The sequence below is a fragment of the Spinacia oleracea genome, chromosome 5 (assembly GCF_020520425.1).
Source record: "Spinacia oleracea cultivar Varoflay chromosome 5, BTI_SOV_V1, whole genome shotgun sequence".
NCBI classification, from domain to species: Eukaryota; Viridiplantae; Streptophyta; class Magnoliopsida; order Caryophyllales; family Amaranthaceae; genus Spinacia; species Spinacia oleracea.
In genome coordinates, this window is record NC_079491.1 from 120439007 (window position 1) to 120452484 (window position 13478).

General features: G+C 42.9%; 1 non-coding gene across 1 annotated transcript; it reads left to right on the forward strand.

The window, feature by feature from the left end:
* The first annotated feature begins 12350 nt into the window (after nt 1-12350).
* Nucleotides 12351-12457, forward strand: LOC130462364 (small nucleolar RNA R71). The gene has a single exon (XR_008922458.1). It is a non-coding gene; the product is annotated as a small nucleolar RNA R71 (small nucleolar RNA).
* The last annotated feature ends 1021 nt before the right edge of the window (nt 12458-13478 follow it).

Genomic DNA, 13478 nt, shown 5'->3' on the forward strand with positions numbered 1-13478 from the left:
AAATATTGGTACAAGTGTTCCTGAGAGCAACAAAAACAGAAGCCTTGCTCTAAAAGCTGAGGACCAGGAAGAATCGGAACCAAACGAGGAAGAAGCAACCACGTTGGTTAAAAGGTTCAATAAGTTCTATATGAACTTTAAATCTGGAAACCAAAAGGCAAGAACATTTCCCAAAAGGACTAGAGGAACAAAGACGGATCAAGGATGCTACAAGTGTAGGAACACCGACCACATAATCCGGGAATTTTCACAATGGGACATTGGGAAGGCTAAAGGAAAGGGAAAGGAACATAACAAGGAAAGGAACAACAGACCTCCCTTTGGAAAGACCGACTACCGGAAGGCTAGAATCGACAAAAAGGACCAAGTTCCTTCTGACGAGGATGTAGTGAGAGGGAACTGCTCGTGGTATCTCGACAGCGGGTGTTTCAAACACATGACAGGAGACAAATCTAAATTTCTCTCACTAGAATCCTACAATGGAGGAACTGTGACTTTCAAGACAACAAGAAAGGCGACATCAAAGTAGTTGGTAAAGTAGGAAGGTCAAGTTCCCACTCCATTGAAAATGTACTATTGGTCGAGGGATTAATGCACAACTTGTTGAGCGTCTCACAATTTTGTGACAAAGTAAACTCGGTAAGCTTTACTTTTCGGACAACTGCCCCATAATCAACAATGACAACGGACATGTCATGTTGGAAGGAACTCGAAAAGGGAACACATACACAGTGGACCTTGACCAAGTTCCCAGGAACAACCTAACTTGTCTGAAATCCAATGATGATATTGTACTCCTATGGTGTAACACCCTGATAATTCCTTATATTTATAATTACCTCTGGCAACCTGCAAAACAAGAATATTCCCGTAGGAATATTCCCTCCGATGATTAAGTAAGTATAAGCTAGAGAGAGAAGTAATTTGTAGAGAGAAGGCAGAGCAAAGATAGTTTCAGGTTGGTGGGAATGAATTGAATTCCCCTTACCTTGGGATCTGAGCTATTTATAGGGCTAGGGTTTCTTGGGAATTGATTCCTCAAGCCTAGTTGTGGGATGCGTGCCCCTTGGGGGTTTAGGACACGTGTCATTTGGCCAACAATGATGAGCCTTTTACAAATTGGGCCCGACTCTCAGAGAAGGTGGGCTTTCCAATAAGGCTTTGCCCTTATTTCATGTTATGTACCAAGGTCTGAGCCTACTTCCTGGGCTTGGGCCCATGAATCGCCTGGGCTGGCCTGTATTGGTCATTGTAGTTTTTTTGGGCCTTTCAGTGGAGATATTCAGGCCCACATCAAAAACATTGACTTTTGACGTTAAAAATCATTAAAAATCAACACTTTAAGCTTTATAATAAATATGAAAATTTAAGTTGATTCCCATAATTTAAATCGTCATTAAATTATGTGAATCAATCTCTTAAACAAACGGAATTAAAATCCTACTAATAGGTCATTAATAAAACCATGTTTTGACCTTAAAAATTGACACTTTAATTAACCATTAAATCTGAAAATCATAATTCTTTTGAATTAAAATCAATCTCATCAATTCAAATACGAAATATTAAAACACAGTGTTCATAACCGTTCCCAGCAATTTAAATAATCCAAAACAATTAAATAATTGTAATTAAATAATTGAAAACGGAATCGGAAAAGTTATAAGTATACGGAGATTAACAATAACAACAACACACACACACGCACAGAATTTTGGTGCGTGTGTGGCCTCGGCGCAATGCAGCAGCAGCATGAGCAACATCAGCTCGCAGCACGAGAAATATCAGCCACAACACGAGCAGCGCAGGGAGGGGATGCGCGTTGCGGGGAGGCGAGGGCTAGGGCGAGGGCGAGGGCTGGGCGAGAGAGAGTGCGGGTGAGTGTGTGCGGCATGGAAGGCACGGTGCATGGGAAGCACACGAGCAAAGGCACGCTCGTGCCTTAGGGCCGAAGGAAAGGGCGGACCAAAAAGAGGAGAAAGAGGGAGATATGGTTTGCTGAAAAATTAAGTGGGGATTAAATGAAAGGGAGGGGGTATTTATAGTTTCTCCTTCCCTCATGGGCTAGGTTTTAGAGTTTTAGGTTGGGCTTGCTTGCGGGCTTAATTAGAATTAACTCCTTGCAAGCCTTGTTGGGTTTGTGACAGGCTAAAGTCGTATCACCTAATCAAAAATAACCTAAGGTCCACTAGCTAGGTAGCAAGGGAAGTCAGGATCGAATCCACAGGGAAACAGGCGTTCTTTCTACTATCAATTAATTAATCTAGACTATTGTGAACAAGAGTTGGTTGGTGGTTTGTATGCTAAGACTACGAACGATAATTAAACAAGAATGAATCAATATATTAAGGAATCTAAGGCATAGGTTCGCCAACAAATAATAATCCAGGACATTGAACAATCACGATAATCAACAAAGTAATTAATTAGACTAACATGCTCTCTCAAGTCGATACTAATCATAGACTTAGAATTAACGGGCTCTCGCTACGTATTAACTCTAATTCCACCTATTGACACAAGCCTAAACATCAAATTGCATCTCTCGAATCTTAATTTGATATTGCATAACTACCACAATTAAACCTGCGCAAATCTAATTGTATAGTGAAATAAACCAATCAATAGGAATAAATTACAATGCCACAATCATAATCATTCAATCATCCCTTCATATTATTCATGGATCCCCAACCCTAGAAATTAAACTACTCAAGCATGTTGACAATAAACAAAGCAATAATCATAATTGAAAGCATTATTAAAGCAAGACAATGAATTAAAATAAGAAACAATACCTATTTGAAGAACAAAGGGAAGTGAAAGCTTGAATTTTTATTGAGAATTAAACTAAGTGTTTTTGCATGAATTAGAGAGAAAACTAGGCTAAGGAAAATAATACTAAGGTTCAATACTAGAAAATAAGGTGTCCTCTAAAAATAATTAAAGCTTGTTTATATAGTTTACCAAAATAAAGCCTAAAAAAACGAAAAGTAAATGCGCGAAAATCTGCTGGAGGTTGGCTTCGCCCGATCCGGCGTCGCTTCGCCCGATCGGGCGATCCACTCGATAGTAGGCCCGATCGGGCCAAAATCCGCCCGATCGGGCGGTTTGTGAACTCTCCACATAGGCTCCAGGATGACCGCCCGATCCGGATCGGGCGAGCTGCGCCCGATCGGGCGCGCGTTGATGAATCCTAATTGCCCAAATTCCGCCCGATGGTTGCATTTTGCCCTCAGCTTCCAGGGCGATTTGCAATCTTCAATGTAGCTCGCCCATATCACTGAGTCTAACTCTCGGGGCTCAACCATAAGCATCCAAGGCTCCCGAAAGTCGATTATGGAGGTCCCGAACTTCCTCGGGCTCATATAGTGGCCTAGATCAACATGAAACGGGTCTAAAAAGACCAATTTCTCATAATCAAACCTGAAACTCAAGGCACACTCAATAACACACATTAGTACTAGAAACGGCTCCTAAGAGCACGTTTGACACATAAAAGTACTAAGGGACGGGGGTAAAAATACTATATAAAACATGCATATCAAACCTCCCCAAGCTAGATCCTTGCTTGTCCCTAAGCAAGGAAATCATCGATGAACACAAAACCAACTTCACCCCCAACATAATTCAAAATGAAAGACATAATTCGAGGCAAAATCCAACAATCATGCATCAATGTCAACCAATCAAATCCATTCAATCGCCAATCCACCTTAACAATCGTCACGCAAAGCGAACCACAAGTGTATAATGGAATTCAAGACTAGTGCTCACACACTCGTCACTCATTTATGTGGCGGATAAAAAATGTACCCGTTCGCTCCCCTCCCAACATATATGTGTCCAATGCCCTCCCAAACTCACAACACTCGTGTGTTTAGAAAAACATGCACTTAACCTAGTAGTCGACTCGGAATGTGTCATGTCATAACTTGCATTGATAAACAACTACTTTCACATTAATACAACTCTATGCACAAAGGTCGGAAGGTCTTTCAAGCTTGTAATGATAGGCTTAGGTAAGGGTGTGGTAAATTTGGGTAAAATGTGAGCTTAAAGCTTTGGCTTTGGGGAGCATAAATCCTAGCAAATCCATGATCAATCACAAATAATGACCACTACTCTCCTACTCAACACATGAATAAAACAACAAACAAACCACACTATACTTTCTTGCCTTGATTTCACAATTATAACCAATCACTCATGAAGATAAGAAATCGTAATACCGGAGTGACAAAAGCTTGAACTATTTTGAGAATAACGATTTTTTCCTCTTTTTTTTTTTCTTGCTCAATCTCTTTTTTTTTTTCTTTTCTTTTGGAACCTTCACTTTTTTTTTATTCTCCTCATCTCATTCATTTTTCAGCTCATTTTTTCAACAACAATCATGATAAGAAGAACTTCCCTTTTCAATACTCAATATGCTCAAAATGTACCACACTACAATTCCCTCACCTCACTACTATTAGCTCCCCCAAGCTAGGCTTGGGACTAGTAACCAATGGGGAATTTACGGGCTTGTAATGTGGTTAGTCACCGAATAAAGGGCACAAGCACAACATGGGTAGAAAAAGAGGGAACAAATGTATCTAATTTCATCTGAAGGCTACCTAAATAGAAAAATGCCTTCGTCCTCCACAATGTGCATGTATATGAGTCATAAAACACTACTAATAGTTGCAAACCAATACTCAAAATCAATGACACACCAGGAAGTTATCACACATCCTAACCAAGTCAACTAGTCAAGCACCAAGTCCACAAGTAGTTAGTCGGAGTTGACTCATGTTTAGGCATCAAAGCAATCGAATATCAAATCATGGCTAACACATCTACATTGCCCATCATCAAATACCAAGAATCAAAATAATTTCCGCTCAAGGGGCACAGGGAAGCATGATATTATATTCATCGGAACGTATTTTTGTATTTTTTTTCAAAGCAATAAACTAATCTAGAAAGCATTAAACACACCAAAGGAACACACCAAAATAAAGAAATGCGAAAAGAAAAGAAAAACATACCTACAATGTACAAGTAATGTGAAACCCTCCCCAAACCAAATCAGACAATGTCCTCATTGGCTCAAGGGTATCGAACCAACTCGATCTCATCTCCATCATTGACGGCCATGGCCGCCATCATCATCATCATCACCATCATCTCTGCCACCATGCCCGCTAGGACCCGCTCCCCACCCTCCGTACTGGGTAGGTGTGAAGGTGCCCATAGAACCCGGAGCTCCATATCCCTCCGCGGGATAGATATACCAGGTAGGGTGCTCATAATCTGGGGCAATGTAGCCCTGCCTGGCATACTGATCATAGAATGGAAACATGGTCCTCTGGTGATCAGCCGCGAACTCCTGGAAACCGAGCTCAAGTCTGCTCAACCGCTCATGAATGGACCCCTGCTCCTCATCTACTATCGGGCCACCCTGGGGCCTCCCCGCGTCTCGACGCCCCCTCCTAAAGTAGGTGCGAGGCTCTGGCTGGTACTGATGGGGCTCTGACTGTGGGTCAGGCTGAGGCTGGGGGTCAGGCTGAGGCTCTTGCCCAAATCCAACAAATAAGTAATGAGCCTGACCGGATCTGAAACTAGTGCGGCCCTAAGGGTCAGGAAAGGTGAAAAGCCTGTTTCCCTCGAACATCCAATACATGGCTCCCGGCCTAAACAACCCATGCTCCCCCTGTAGCCTACAGAGTCCAGCAAAGTAAGCCAAATCAAGCAAGTTGCTACCCAGAACTGGAGTCTGGTTAGCCTCAGTAAAGTTGGCCGTGGCCATGGCTATGTGGGTGATCAACCCACTAATGGTAATTTTGGTAGTATGTGTGGAAGTGGCTATGGAATAGAATTGAGAGGCCATATGATGTGCAAGGTTCATTTTGTAGCCATCCTCCCCTTCTGAAACGTAGCCACCTAGGATCTCTAGCTCCGTACTCCTAATATTTTGGGTCTCATCCCTACCAAAGATCGTAAATCCTAGAAACCTGTAAAAGACAATGGGTACCGGGTGTTGTATCTTGGAAGCATGCAAATGTTGCATACTCCCGGGATAAGCATTACCCGTAAGCTTTCCCCACATGGTGCAGTTATTATGGGTCTCCTTAGGTTTCCTACTATAGGTGGTAGACAATCCAAAAATCCTTCCAAAATCAGCTAAACTCATAGTGTAAGTTCGGTTCATCACACGAAATTGAACCGATGACACGGTTCGATATCCATCTCTACGCACATTGAAACTACTCAAAAATTCTAGAGTCAACCGTCTAAATGTGAGACGTAGCATACTATACATGTTACTCATACCAACACCAACAAAGACACGCTTGACATCACGCTCAATACCCATTTCATGTAAAGATTTTTGGCATATAAAGCGAGTAGGGATTACCTCCCTCAATTTGAGGTGGATGAATCGTGCTCGTTGCTCATCCGTAACAAAGATGACATCCGGAAAATCCGTGTCGGGCTCGAATTGCGGCGGAGGTGGTGGTGTCGGTTCCCGAGCTCGGCTCGTGGAAGCTTCATGTTGATTTCTTGGTACCCTTGTGCATTTCCTTTGTGGTCGGTTTTCCATTGATGAAAATCTGATTTTTTTGAGTTTTTGAGCTTTTTGGGTGAATTTGGGGATTTTGTGGGGATGGGAGAAAACTGAAATTGGTTTGGTATAGGTTGTAGAGGATGATGAGAGGATGATTTTGATGAAAAAATTGTTGAATTTGGTGGAGATTTGAGGGAGATATGGTGGTTGGAAGTTTTTGGAGGTTGGGGTTTAATGGAGGAAGTGAGAGAAAGTTAGGTTGAAGATGAAGAGGAAGTGAAGAAAACAAAAGAAAATCCGTGTATTAATCGCTGAAATTGCGTCTCGCCCGATCGGGCGACTTTCCGCCCGATCGGGCGGTTTGCGACCCTTTTCTTCTCATACGTGCGCGCCCGATCGGGCGATTTGTGAAAGCCATTTTTCTTGACTTTTTCTGCTCAGAATCTTCCTTGACTTTTCCACGAACTTTTCATCAACCGCCCGACCGGGCAAAATAATTTCGCCCGATCGGGCATACCACTCGCCTTCTGCGCTCGATCGGGCAGACAATCGCCCGACTCGGGCATTTCACTCGCCAGACCGCCCGATCGGGCATGCTGCGCCCGATCGGGCGAAGATAACATGCATTAATCTCGTCTGTGCGCGCCCGATCGGGCGCTCCTCGCCTGATTCGAATCGGGCGGTTCGCAGCGTGCTTGGCCTTGTACGTAATTTCACTTTCTTGAACTTGGAGCTTTAGGCCTGCACATTATTAAACACCCAAACAGCGTAATGCCCTCTTCTCGCCTCACTAACACCAAAAACAATACTTAAACACACTTAGGTATGGGAAATACTAACTAAACACACAAAAATAGAATAAAAAATCAAACTTATACTACTAAAGCGATAAAATACGGGTTGCCCCCCGCAAAGCGCTGGTTTATTTCTAGGTCCCGCTCGACCTTGTTACCTTGAATATGCAGTCTATGAGGCGGAGGGATTGAGGTGATGGACCTCAACCACTCCTACAGTAGCCCCATTATGGTACAACTTCAGACGTTGCCCGTTGACCTTGAATCGTTCACCATTCTCATTCTCTACTTCAACAGACCCAAACTTGCTTACCATAGTCACGGTGAACGGCCCAGACCACCTAGACTTAAGTTTTCCAGGAAATAACTTAAGCCTAGAGTTAAAAAGTAGAACCTTGTCGCCCACCGCGAACTCTCTATGCAAAATGTGATTTTCGTGCCACTTCTTGGTCTTTTCCTTGTAAATCCGGGCACTATCATAGGCTTGTAGTCGGAATTCATCGAGCTCACCCAATTGAAGTAACCGCTTCTCACCGGCTAGCTTTGCATCCATGTTGAATTGTTTGATTGCCCAATAAGCCTTGTACTCCATTTCTACTGGTAAGTGACACGCCTTGCCATACACCAACCGATACGGGGAGGTACCAATAGGTGTCTTAAAGGCGGTTCTATATGCCCATAGAGTATCATCTAGCTTATCGCTCCAATCCTTCCTAGACTTCGCCACCACTTTCTCAAGGATAGATTTGATCTCTCGGTTGGAGACCTCAACTTGACCACTCGTCTGAGGGTGGTAGGCTAGCCCAGTGCGGTGATAAACCCCATACTTGCGCAGGAGCGCATCCAGATGCCTCTCATGGAAGTGTGACCCTCCATCACTGATCAAAGCGCACGGAACCCCAAATCTAGGAAAAATGATCTTCTTGAACAGGGAGATGACTGTCTTAGCATCGTTAGTAGGTGAGGCAACGGCTTCCATCCACTTTGACACATAATCTACAGCAACAAGGATATACAAGTTACCCTTGGACGATGGGAATGGTCCCATGTAATCAATTCCCCACACATCGAAAATCTCAACCTCAAGGATCCCGTTCTGTGGCATCTCATACCTCCTCGAAATAGTGCCGGCCCTCTGGCACGCATCCCAAGCCATAATAAAAGCCTGTGCATCCTTGAACATAGTAGGCCAGTAAAAACCACATTGTGACAACTTAGCGTTTGTCTTAGACGGTCCATGGTGACCACCATAAGGTGAAGAATGACACCTACTGATAACACCTTGAACTTCCCATTCTGGAATACAACGCTCGTACAACCCTTCAGCAGTCTCACGAAACAAATAAGGGTCGTCCCAAAAGTAAAACCGGACATCATGTAGGAATTTCTTCTTCTGTTGATATGAAAGATCGGCCGGAAGAATTCTCCCCACAATGTAGTTAGCAAAATCTGCGAACCATGGTGATTGACTGGCAAGTGCAAGTAAATGATCATCCGGAAATGAATCATCAATCGGTGTAGATCCCTTACCATCGTCATACCTCAATCTAGACAAGTGATCTGCAACTACATTCTCAGCCCCTTTCTTGTCGCGGATCTCTAGATCAAACTCCTGTAGCAGTAGTATCCATCGAATAAGCCTAGGCTTGGCTTCCTTCTTAGCGAGCAGATACTTAAGGGCCGCATGGTCATTATAGACTATCACCTTGGATCCAATCAGATAGGTGCGGAATTTATCCAAGGCATAGACTATATAGCTAGAAGCTCCTTCTCAGTAGTAGCATAATTAACTGGAGCTTCATCTAAGGTCTTACTTGCATAATAGATGGCATGTAAAACCTTTTCCTTTCTCTGACCCAAAACTGCCCCAACTGCATAATCACTTGCATCACACATTATCTCAAACGGAAGATCCCATTCGGGAGAACGAATGATGGGAGCCGAAATCAGTGCCTGTTTAATCCTGTCAAAGGCCTCAAGGCAAGCATCAGTAAACACAAACGAGGCATCCTTGAGGAGGATCTGGGTAAGTGGTTTAACAATTTTAGAAAAATCCTTGATAAAGCGGCGATAAAACCCCGCATGACCAAGAAAACTTCTAACACCCTTCACATTAACTGGAGGGGGTAATTGTTCAATCACTTGGACCTTAGCTCGATCCACTTGAATGCCCTTATCAGATATCAAATGTCCCAAAACCACCCCTTCAGTAACCATGAAATGACACTTTTCCCAGTTCAAGACTAAATTACATTCTTCACATCTTTTCAAGACTTTAGTCAGATTTAGCAAGCAAGAATCAAAAGAAGTACCATAGACGCTAAAATCATCCATAAACACTTCCATGATAGACTCAATAAAATCAGAAAAGATACTCATCATGCAACGTTGGAAAGTAGCAGGTGCATTACACAGACCAAAAGGCATCCTACGATATGCAAAGGTACCATAGGGACAAGTGAAGGTGGTCTTTTCCTGGTCGTCTGGATGTATGGGAATTTGAAAGAAACCAGAATAACCATCCAGATAACAGAAAAACTTGTGACAGGCTAGCCTTTCTAACATTTGATCAATGAAGGGAAGGGGAAAATTGTCCTTTTTAGTAGCAACATTAAGACGCCTATAATCAATGCACATGCGCCAACCTGTGACTACCCTAGTTGGTATCAACTCATTTTTTTCATTTCTCACCACAGTTGTCCCCCCTTTCTTAGGCACTACCTGAACAGGACTCACCCACTTAGAATCAGACATAGCATACACAATACCCGCATCAAGCAATTTCATAACTTCAGCTTTTACAACATCTTGCATGACAGGGTTCAAACGACGCTGGGGTTGGATGCATGGTTTATGATTTTCATCTAGATGTATCCTATGCAAACAAAAGTCAGGGCTAATACCCTTTAAATCATCAATACTGTACCCAATGGCCTTTTTATGCCTTTTCAACACAATAAGAAGTTGGGATAACTGGTCTACATCAAGTGCAGTACTGACGATCACAGGGCAAAGTTGTTCATCATCTAAAAACGCATATTTAAGGTTAGCAGGAAGAGGCTTAAGTTCGGGTTTCTTTACCTCTTTAACAGAACAAACCGGCCGAACTAACCTCTTCAATTTGGTACTCTCCAGCTCAGATTCTCCACCATTAAGAGCCAACTCCAGAGCATCCACTTCAGCACTCCAAGAACTGCTATCACCTGCAGAAGACTCACAACAAAGCACTGCCTCCAAAGGGTCTCTTTCGAGAACTTGGGAGACGTTATCACGAGTAATAAAATCAACTACATCTATGCGATAGCATTGTTCCTCCTCTAGCATGGGACTTTTTAAGGCACTATTCAGATTAAAAGTCACCTTATCATCCCCAACACAATGTCAATTTCCCACTTTTAACATCAATTACCGCCCCCGCCGTGTGAAGGAAGGGTCTACCTAAGATTATGGGCATTTGAGAATCCTCCTGCATGTCTAATACTACAAAGTCTACAGGTATATAGAATTTACCTACTCTAACAGGGACGTCCTCTAAAACACCTAAGGGGTATTTGACAGAACGGTCGGCCATTTGTAGAGTGATATTGGTAACCTTAAGCTCACCCATATTCAGTTTAGTACAGACAGACAAAGGCATGACAGACACACTAACACCTAGATCACATAAAGCTTTATCAATAAATACGGTGCCAATGTTACATGGGATGGAAAAACTCCCGGGGTCTTTAAGTTTAGGTGGAGACTTGTTTTGCAAATAAGCACTACATTCCTCAGTGAAAGCTACAGTCTCTACCTCACAAAAAGCACGTTTCCTGGTCAAAATATCTTTCACGAATTTAGCATAAGCAGGAACCTGTAAAATTAATTCAGTAAAAGGAACCGTTACCTGCAAACTTTTGACCACTTCCAAGAATCTGCCAAACTGCTTGTCTAGCTTATTCTTGAGTTGTCGGTTTGGGAAGGGGAGTGCAATAGGTGGTACTTGAATATCCGCCCCCTTCTTAACCTCAGTTGTAGCCTCATTCTCATTGACTACCTTTTCAGCTTCCTTTTCATCCATAACTATCTTCGGGATTTCCTCACTGACCAGATCACTAGCAGACACCCCGGAATCAACCTCAACCGGCATAGAAGGACCATCATAATCCCTACCACTCCTTAATGTAATTGCATTAGCAGTCTCCCTATTTTCGGGCTGTGAAGGAAATTGGCCTGGTGGCCTCCCTGCAATAGTAGTAGCCATCTGTGCCAACTGTGTATCAATGATCTTGTTGTGAGCAGTAAGAGCATCGATCTTTGCATCCTTTTCACTTAGAGATTTTTGCATTTGTAGCATCATGTTTCTCATCTCTACTAGCATAGGGTCAGGCTGTGTGGTTTGAGGTGGTGGTGGTGGAGGTGATGTGTGTTGTCTAGGGAACCCAGGTGGTCCACTAGACTGTTGGTTGTAGTTGTTCCGTGGTTGGTAGGGTTGGTATGGTTGTTGTGGTGGATGTTGGACTTGGTGAGGGTTCTGGATATTGTTGCTCCTGTAGGATAGTAGAGGTTTGTTTTTGTAGCCCTCATTGTAAGAGTTGGAGAATGGGTTATTTTGTTTGTAGGATTGAAATGCGTGACATTGTTCAACAGAGCTCCTACATTCCGGTGCATAATGACTAGACATTCCCCAACTTTCACAAACAGTAGCAGGTTGGGCACTCATAGCAGCTACACTAGCAGGTTGGGCAGATTGAGTATTGGCTGCTTGCATATTATCAAACTTATAGTGTAAAGCAGTCAATTGGGCAGTTAATTGTTCAATGGAATTTAAATCATGCTTACCACCCCTGTTAGATAGACCTCTAGGATTCCCATACTGAGCATTGTGAATGGCTATCTCCTCAATCACCTCCATAGCTCTAGGCACCTCAAGTTGCATAAACCTCCCACTGGTAGCTGAATCCAACAAACATCTAGACTCATTGCCCAGACCATTATAAAACTGTTGAATCAAGAACCAATCTTCCAAACCATGGTGCGGGCACTCTCTTTGCAAATCCTTGAATCTCTCCCAGACCTCGAACAAACTCTCATCTGCTTGTTGTGAGATACCTAATATCTGACCCCTCAGACGAGCCGTTTTCTCAGGTGGAAAATATTTAACATAAAAAGCAAGAGCCAAGGACTCCCAATTAGTGATTTTCAAAGCCGCCCGATTCAACCCATTAATCCACAGTTTAGCTTTCCCACTCAAAGAGAACGGGAAAAGTATCTCCATAGTCTGCTCCGGAGTCAATCCCTTTTGCTTGATGGTGGAACAATATTGGATAAAGGACTGAATGTGAAGATTCGGATCTTCACCTGGTTCCCCACCGTACTGGCGTCTCTCGATCATGTTAATCAATGCAGGCTCAATCTTGAAGGTCTCAGCTGCAATAGAAGGCATGATCGCCTTTGGTAGCACGGACAGACTTGGCTTAGAATAGTCTGTAAGCCGTGGGGTAGGTGGCGGTATCAGATTTTCGTCACCCATCTCTATCTCTGAAACTGAATCTGTATCTGAAGGAAAAAGATCGCCAATATTATGATCAGAATCAGAGTAATTCCCACACTGTGCAATGAAAGTTCTTCGTCTACGAAAGGTTCTTTCGGGCTCAGGATCGAATGGAGTAAGATTACTAGTACCTACGGTCCTGGGCATAGACAAAGACTACAAAACAATGTGAGATCCGGTCTCAAAGAACGTGAGTTCCTTGAGTAGTAACTAACAATAATCTAGGATAAGCAATCAACAACAGAAAACAAAACCGTTTCCCCGGCAACGGCGCCAAAATTTGACAGGCTAAAGTCGTATCACCTAATCAAAAATAACCTAAGGTCCACTAGCTAGGTAGCAAGGGAAGTCAGGATCGAATCCACAGGGAAACAGGCGTTCTTTCTACTATCAATTAATTAATCTAGACTATTGTGAACAAGAGTTGGTTGGTGGTTTGTATGCTAAGACTACGAACGATAATTAAACAAGAATGAATCAATATATTAAGGAATCTAAGGCATAGGTTCGCCAACAAATAATAATCCAGGACATTGAACAATCACGATAATCAACAAAGTAATTAATTAGACTAACATGCTCTCTCAAGTCGATACTAATC